This window comes from Neovison vison, chromosome 2 (assembly GCF_020171115.1).
Source record: "Neovison vison isolate M4711 chromosome 2, ASM_NN_V1, whole genome shotgun sequence".
Lineage (NCBI taxonomy): Eukaryota > Metazoa > Chordata > Mammalia > Carnivora > Mustelidae > Neogale > Neogale vison.
This window is the reverse complement of record NC_058092.1, coordinates 182,402,029-182,411,559: the sequence shown is the minus strand read 5'-3', so window position 1 is coordinate 182,411,559 and position 9,531 is coordinate 182,402,029.

The window sequence follows — 9,531 nt, the reverse complement described above, 5'->3', positions numbered from 1 at the left end:
TTTTTAAAAAGAACTTTAAAAAAAAAAAGGTTTTATTTATTTATTTGACAGAGACACAGCTAGAGAGGGAAGACAAGCAGAGGGAGTATGAGAGGGAGAAGCAGGCTTCCCACTGAGCACGGATCCTGATGTGGGGCTCGATCCCAGGACTCTGGGACCATGACCTGAATCGAAGGCCCATCCTTAATGACTGAGCCACCCAGGTGCCCCAAGAGAGCTAAAAAATCTTTAATGGAACTCTGACACACTCAGAAGTTTAAATTCTTGAAATTGTTTAATCCTTGCCAAATGGTGGGTGAAGAAGACCCTCAAATTGCTACAGTGATTGTTACAATCACCTATTTACATCATGAAGCAGGGGGCAGCAAAATCTTCAGATTTTAAAATTAAAACATTAGGAAAATGTTGCAGTTCAGGAAGCTGCCCTGCAATTTTATGGCTTAACTACCCAGGCCCTGGTCACTATCTCTTCTGAACCTTTGCTCAGACCTATACTGTCTTGTCTTCTCTCCATCTGGATAAGTTACGTCTCTCTCCCATCTTGGACAACTCACCCCTTCTGCACAACTTCCCCAACAACTCTCTTTGTCCATTTCTTATCCCAGCCCTAAGTTCTTCCTGACCAGGATAAAAATAGCTGACATTTAGGGAGCTGTCACTGGGTACCAGACACCATGTTAAATCATGTTACCTTGTTCAGTCCTCAAATCAACCCAGTAAGGTACTTGCTATTATCGCTACTCTTATACAGATGGAGAAGGGCAACCTAAGGCATAGGCCCCTACAGTAGGATCAAGGCTGGTAAATGGTACCTTGGAATTGAATCCCTAACTAGACCACACACATTTAACCAGTTACCTGTACTTGAATATATGTCTTTTTTTTTTTGAATATATGACTTTTTAAAAATTTATTTATTTATTTATTTGTGGGTGCAAGGCAGGATTTATTAAATGCACTCTCCTGCGAAGTTTCAGGGCTCAGAAGAAGAGGAGGCAGGAAAGTTGCGCCCGGAGGAGGTGGGCACCCTCGGGCAAGGTTCCTCGACTCCGGAAAGGGGAGTGGGGGAAGTTGCACTGGGAGGGATATGGCTTCTTTTTTAAAAAATCTTTTTATTTGTTTATTTTTTTGAATATATGGCTTCTTATCTAGATAGATATTGCATATATATTTTAATCAGTGTAGATCATGGATCATAAACTCAAGTGTGTATAGGGACTAGGATGTGAGTGCAGAGAACTTGATATTACATTCTGTATTTTCTTAAAGGAATATGTCCTCTTGTTTTTCTTGAAACATAGGGCCTTTTTGCTCTGTCTTTGGATAAAACTAGGGATCAAGAAATATTTCACTTTTAACTCTATGATAAAAATGTAAGTGATAATGCCTGACAACTGATACTTGGCCTCAGTGTCAGAGAACAGCAGGGAATCAGGAGACCGTGACATGACTGTGACATGACAGCACAGACCCCACCTAAATGGTTCCACTTTGGTTCCAGGCAAATGTTGCCACTAGGAATGGCAAGTGAACCCCAACAGATATTCCAATGTTTCAAAAGGAAATAGAAGCCTGGAATATTATGTAAGTTTTCCCAACTTTAAAATGTTGGCAACTAATCCATATCTAGGAACATGGCTTGGTAGGCCTGATTTGATCTGTGCATCACAAGTTCAATCTTATCTCTTATTGCCATGCAAGTTCCTTGTGAGGAACCACTAAACAGATTCCTGTAGCTCTCTCACAGTGCTGGGTGCATACCACTTACTCAGAGAATTTTGTGCTGAGCCACGAAGCTGCTCATGAGTATTTCTCTATATTTAGATTTCAGTTCCTTTTGGCAAATGTTCATTTGGCAGCTTGGGCTTTCACAGAATCATATGGTATCTGTCAATTTACCACAAAATCAAATGGATTCTCTGAATTTGCCAAAGAGGATGGGGACCAAGACATAGAAAATATTAATGAAAATTTCTTGTTTTGGGGGGATGCCTGGGGGTTTCAGTTGGTGAAGTGTCTGTATCATCCCGCATTGGGTTCCCTGCTCAGAGTGGAGTCAGCTTCTCCCCCCGCCCCACATCACATCCTCTCTCACTTTCTCACCCTTAAGTAAATAAAATCTTAAAAATAAATAAATAAATAAATAAAATGTCTTGTTTTTGAGATACTGGTCTGGCTCAGTCAGTAGAACATGCAACTCTTAAACTTGGAAGTTGTGAGTTAGACCCCACTTTGGGTTAGAGATTACTTTAAAAAATAAATAAAAATATAAAAAACCAGTAAGTTTCTTGTTTTTATTCCATTAATTTGCCTGAATGATAATAATCAAATCAATGTCCTCAGTCTCAGTTATACCTTGATGCACATTAGAATTGCTGGGAAAAACTTTTTTACAAAATACTCATGCCACATCCATAGAGACTCTTTTTTTTTTTTTTTTTTTAAGATTTTATTTATTTGACAGAGAGACAGCTAGAGAGGGAATACAAGTAGGGGGAGTGGGAGAGGGAGAAGCAGGCTTCCTGCTAAGCAGAGAGCCCTACACAGGACTTGGTCCTAGGACCCCAGGATCATGACCTGAACCCAAGGCGGACACTTAACTGACTGAGCCACTCAGGCACCCTGAGACTCCTTTTTTTTTTTTAAAGAGTTTATTTATTTATTTGACAGACAGAGATCACAAGCAGGCAGAGAGGCAGGCAGAGAGAGAGGAGGAAGCAGGCTCCCTGCTGAGCAGAGAGTCCGATGTGGGGCTCAATCCCAGGACCCTGAGATCATGACCTGAGCCGAAGGCAGCAGTTTAACCCACTGAGCCACCCAGGTGCCCCCTGAGACTCCTTTTTAATTAGTCTACAGGATGGGCCTTGCATTGGTATGTGTGTGTGTGTGTGTGTGTGTGTGTGTATTCACCAAGTGATTTTAATATGTAGCTGCACTAGAGATCACTTGTCTAGGTTCTGGGAATCAGGACTCATAGGACCAGAGAATCACTGATCTTACTGCCAGGAGTTATCTCATGAATGATTTGGTCCAGTTTTACACCCTCAAGTCATTATTTTCTTAAAATTACCATCATATCTGATTTGATTACCGTATTACTGATATACTCCACTGCAATTCTATTTGAGAAGGGAGTAGGAAGCTGAAATGTCAGGGACTTATTTATTTAAAAGATTTTTTATTTGTTTTTTAACTTTTAAAGTTTTTTTTTGTTTTGTTTTGTATGTTTGTTTGTTTGTTTTTTTGATAGAGCACGAGCAGGGGGAGCAGCAGGCAGAGGGAGAGGGAGAAGCAGACTTCCCACTAAGCAGGGAGCCCAATGTTGGGTTCAATCCCAGGACCCTGGGATCATGACCTGAGCTAGGCCAACACTTAACCAACTATGCCACCCAGGTGCCCCAAAATATTTTTAATTTTTAAGTAATCTCTATACCCAATGCAGGGCTAAAATTCACAACCCCGAGATCGAAAGTTACATGCTCCACTGACTGAGCCGGCCAGGCACCCCCTGTCAGGAACATATTTAATATTTGCTTCCCAAACATAATCAAGTGACTATTTAAGGAATTTCATTGTTTAAAATAAATGTTATAGTAGTAGACACAAACAAGTAAGTTGGTGGCTTCTTTGTTTACCAACAAATGGCATATTAACCGCTTTTTTATGATCATTAAAATGTGTAATTTTTTAAAAATTAAAAATACACACACACTCCACACACTTAGTAAAAGTTCCAAAGGTATAAAAGTATAACGTTTACCTACCATTCCTATACTTGGGCCTTCTAGTCTCCTTCTCTGAAGGCAAGTACTCATGGGTTTTTTGTGTATCTTGCCAGAGACATTATTACTATACTTCAAATAGCTATTTTTTATTTTTTTGCCTTGAGATAGGAATTTTTAGTCACTGTTCTTTTTGACAAATCCTTTAATTAAATTGCTTGAGAGTAAAGGTGCTAAGGTATCAACAGCCTTTAAAGAATCTTTCATGGGGCATCTGGGAGGCTCAGTGGATTGGGCCTCTGCCTTCGGCTTGGGTCATGGTCTCAGGGTTCTGGGATCGAGCCCCAGGGAGCCTGCTTCCCTTCCTCTCTCTCTCTCTGCCTACTTGTGATCTCTGTCTGTCAAATAAATAAATAAAAATTCTAAAAAAAAAAAAAAAAATAAAGACTCTTTCACAAATTCTTCTCTATGTCTGACTTAGCAGCAAGACTCCTTTTTGACACCCTGTGTGGGTCTCAAAATGCTGTTCTGCTCTTGCAGCCAGGGAGGGATTTTATTAGCTTGTTTTACAAACTGATGACAGTGACACACGTGGAGACTAAGGTCCTGGCAGGCTCCGTTTTCTTTGCATGGGTCTCATGCTGGAACAGAGCAGTAGCGTCTGAGGAGCAGGCGTTGGGAGCTAGGAACTAGGTCAGAGATGGAGGCCTTTTCATCACAGCGCGCAAGTGGTGTCCGCACGATCCCAGTCAGAGCAGGGGGCGGGGGCCCGCGTTGCGGGAAATCAGGACGATCGGTTGAAGGCAGTTTCTGCAACTATTGGGTTTAGCGCCTTGAAAGCTCGGGATGCGAAAAGCTGCAAGGGAAAAGTGCCGATTTTGTCTATCACGACAGAAATTTAGCGCCAGACTGGAAGGAAAAGAGAGGGGAGGACAGCAGTCAGTCTGAGAACGACCCTGGGGGCAGCGCAGAGCCCACCTGTAGGCTGCCTAATTTCTTTTCTCGCTAGGCGCTTCTGAGGCTTGTTAGTCTTCAACGTCTACCTTGTCTCCTTTTTGTTTCCACCGACCTTGAGCTGTTTTTCTCCTTCCCACTTAAAGATTACCGCACTTGATGAGAAGGGGGGGCGGATTTTAAAAAGTGAAACCCAATAACACCTAAACCAAAAACACTTCCGGAGGGTGGTTCCTGCAGACGCGACGTAATTGGGACTTCCCTCCATGCCCCTTTCATGCTAATCTCGCGATGCCTGGTGGGAGTTGTAGTCCCGGGGTGGGAACTAGCTCCCTGGCCAGGGGCGACTGGGCCTTTTTTTTTTTTTTTTTAAAGATTTTATTTATTTATTTATTTGACAGGCTGAAATCACAAGTAGGCAGAGAGGCAGGCAGAGAGAGAGGAGGAAGCAGGTTCCCCGCTGAGCAAAGAGTCTGATGTGGGGCTCGATCCTAAGACCCTGAGATCTTGACCTGAGCCGAGGCAGAGGATTTAACCATTGACCCACCCAGGCGCCCCTGGGTCTTTTTTTCTGATCTGGATTGGCCTGGGCTTGGGTATCTGACTCCTCGACTCTTGAGGTGCAAAGAATTTTAACTCTTAAAAAGTTCTACAAGATTCCTATTCTATATATATTTTGCAGTATGTATTTTTTCAAAGGTTTTTTTTTTTTCCAACGATCATATGTGAGTAAAACGAAATGGTAGTTGCTCCTTGACTTGATACGAACAGTTCAGAAAGGCATATATTGAAACTAAAAGCCTCTCTTCTGTGCCTGCCCAGCTCCCTCCCTAAGAAGAAAAACACCAGCCTTTTAAAGAAATAATTATAGGCGCAAATGTACATATTATTTAAAAAGTACACAAAAGTGATAGTGCTAGGGCGCCTGGGTGGCTCAGTGGGTTAAGTCTCTGCCTTTGGCTTAGGTCATGACGTCAGGGTCCTGGGATTGAGCCCCACATCAGGCTCTCTGCTCAGCGAGGAGCCTGCTTCATCCATGCCCCCGCCCCGCCTCCTTGTGATGTCTGTCTGTCAAATAAATAAATAAAATCTTTTAAAAAGTGTTAGTGCGGGGCACCTGGGTGGCTCAGTGGGTTAAAGCCTCTGCCTTCGGCTCAGGTCGTGATCCCAGTGTCCTGGGATCGAGCCCCGCATCGGGCTCTCTGTTCAGCGGGGAGCCTGCTTCCCCCTCACTCTCTCTGCCTGCCTCTCTGCCTACTTGTGATCTCGGTCTGTCAAATAAATAAAGAATGTATTAAAAAAAAAAGTGGTAGTGCTATAATACTTTTTTTTTTATAGTGCTATAATACTCTTTTTTAAAGATTTTATTTATTTGTTTGACAGAGATCACATGTAGGCAGAGAGGCAGGCAGAGAAAGAGGTGGAAGCAGGTTCCCGGCTGAGCAGAGAGCCCGATTTGGGGCTCCATCCCAGGACCCAGGAATCATGACCTGAGCCAAAGGCAGAGGCTTAACCCACTGAGCCACCCAGGTGCCCCAGTGCTATAATACTCTTATCAAACTACCTTTTTCATTTGATAATCCGTCTTAGAGATCTTTTCATACTTGCAGAGAAAGAGCTATCTTACTCTCTTTTTAATGGCTGTATAGTAGTTTCTTCCACAAATATCATAATTTAGTCATCTGCTATCTTCTCTGTTGCAGTGAGGGACATTTTGGTTGTTTCTGATTTTTTTTTCTGTTGCAGAGAATGTTGAAATGATCGTTTTGAACATATTTTGGTGTAAATCCACAAGGTAAACTCACAGAGACAAAACTGCCCAGTTAAGGAGATAATAACTTTATAAAAATTAATGAATACTACCAAATTGTGCCAATTTACACTCTTATCCAAAAATGTATAAAGGTGTTTATTTCCCCACTTCTGCTCTAGTGTTGGTATTATCAAACTTAAGAAATTCCACTTCTCTGAAAGATGAACAATTTGTTTTCTTTTGATTAGCAGTTTCATAGTAAAAAATGAGGTTGCACGCCTATGTGTTTTGACTATCTATATTTCTGAAAGTAGCCATGTTGTCCGCCTAATTTTCTACAGGGTTGTTCTACTTTCTAACAAGTACTGATTTGTCTGTACTTTTTGTAAATTAAAGAAGTTAGTCTTTTGTCTATTATGGGAATTGTGAAAATGTTCTCTTTGTACATTATGCCTTCTGATTTTGATTTTTTTTTTTTTGCCACACAAATGCACTTAATATTGATATACTCATGGGGGGCCTGGGTGGCTCAGTTGGTGAAAGTCCTCAGACTCTTGATCTCAGCTTGGGTCTTGATCTCATGGTCTAAGGACAAGCCCCACATTGAACTCCATGCTGGTTGTGGAGCCTATTTAAAAAGAAAATTATATACTCATGATTATTAATTTTTTCTATGGCTTCTGAGTAATTTGGTTATATGTAATTTATTTTGGCACAAGGAGGAATGGTTCTAACTTTATCATTTCTATAAATAGTAGCCAGAGGACCCAACGTGATTTTTGTTACATTTATTGGGGAAAAAAGCCCCAATGAAGATTAAAAATATACCTTTCAAATAGATGCCACAGCAGGTTTGGAAGTTTATTTTGGGGGAAGAATAGAAATAAATAAGTGGCACACCAACTTTTCTCAAAGCATCTGTTTGTCTTGTATTATTGCCTTTTCTGAACAATACCCCTTAAAGGCTGCATCTATTTATTAAAATATGTAATGAGGGGTGCCTGGGTGGCTCAGTGGGTTAAAGCCTCTGCCTTCGGCTCAGGTCCTGATCTCCGGGTCCTGGGATCGAGCCCCGAGTAGGGCTCTCTGCTCAGCGGGGAGTCTGCTTCCCCCTCTCTCTGCCTGCATGTGATCTCCCTCTGTGAAATAAATAAAATCTTAAAAAAAAAGAATAAAAGGTAGATGCCTTATTCTTATAAACTCACAATACATTTTTCATAATGTATGATTTGAAACATGTAGGTTAAAGTAAATCTTAAAAGTTAAATATTGTGAAGTCGTTTGATCATTTTGTATATTAGCAAATAATGAAAGTGTTACATTTAGGCATTTGATTAATTTATATATAATATATATACTCTAATTGCATGTTATATATACATATATGGACCCAAACTTATTTTATCATTTTGGATTGTCATTTGGTGAAATTTAAAGTTGGTTTTTGTTCAGGTCTATGGTATATGATATATTCTATACAGTATATGGCATATTCTTGCCATTTTTCTATTTTTGATCACAACTTTAGTGTAGATAAAGCAATGCAATACTTTACCCTTAAAAGAAGTTCTGAAGTATTAAAAAAAAAAAGAAGAAGTTCTGAAGTGTAAACATCATTTAGGAACAAGGAACAGGGTTTGGCGTTGTTTACCTTGCATTATGATTCTTATAACTTACCAATCAGAAAAGATAGTAGCTGAGACACCTGTGAGAGGGGAAGCCCCGTGATGGGTGCATTCATTTTATTCTTCTTTGTCAACTGTACAGCACAATGTTAGCTTCCCAGGATGAGTAAACTGGTTAATTACACAGCCGCACTAGGATGTACAACAAACCAAACTAAACCAAACAAAGAATAAACCTTCCGAGTTATCATCTCTATTAAGGCCATAAATAGCTGTGTGCTGTTTGTCATTTTGCAGTTTTTACTGACTTGTTTTTTATTGCTCCTTTTTTATTGCAAGAATAATACATGTTTATCTTAGCAAATGTAGATGAGTAAAAAGAATAAAATGTAAACCACTTGTGACCCTATTATCTAGTGATAATTGGTCTGTTTTGGTATATATGCATTTTCATATTTTGTAAATACACATAACATATATTTATAAAACTGGCATTGTACCATATATATTTTAAAAAATTTACATGTTTTTAGGTTTTAAATTGAGATATAACTTTGACCCAGTGACATGTACAGTCTTCATGGTCAGTGAATTTTGACATAGTACATACTGGTTTCTAACCGTTTTTTCACGAAAAATTAGATGGTGAACATCACTCAGGCATTATTGATGTTTCTACATAATTTGGTTTTTTATTTTATTTTATTTTTTTAAGATCTTATATATTTATTTGACAGACAGAGATCACAAGTAGGCAAAGAGGCAGGAAGAGAGAGGACTTGCCACCCTATTTTCCATAGCAGCAACTTCCCATCATTTTAAGGCCATTTGTCAGTTCTTCTGGTCAGTATTTTGTGATACCCAAGTAGGCCTCCGAATACCCCAAGGGATGTAAATTCCCCAGAACAAAAATAACTACACTTTTTAAAAACAAATTCCACACAGAAACGTAGTAAGAGAGGATATATAACGAAGACTTTGTAAAAATGGTGCTTCGGCATTTTATTTATTTTCCAAAATAAACCTTAAAGAAGATGTATATAGGTGAGCTCAAAGAAACCATTTCTTTTTTCAAGGTGATAATGTTTAAAGGGGTAAGGTGGTTAAAATGTTGCATCTGTAACCACTCACCTTCTTCTCTAAATCCTAGAGATCTGATCTACAAATCATCCTAGGGCCAGATCGAGCTGAAACATGTTCCCTAAACCCACCTTGGGCCAGACGCATGAGCCTGGAGAGAGCTCAGGAGGAAGGCTACAGCGAAACAAACCTCGTCAGCATACAGTTCTCCTCTCCCTGTCCTGTTTTATTTCCTGCAGAGTATAAATCACTATTTTATTTTTTTTAAGATTTTATTTATTTATTTGACAGAGAGAAATCACAAGTAGATGGAGAGGCAGGCAGAGAGAGAGAGAGGGAAGCAGGCTCCCCACTGAGCAGAGAGCCCGATGCGGGTCTCGATCCCAGGACCCTGAGA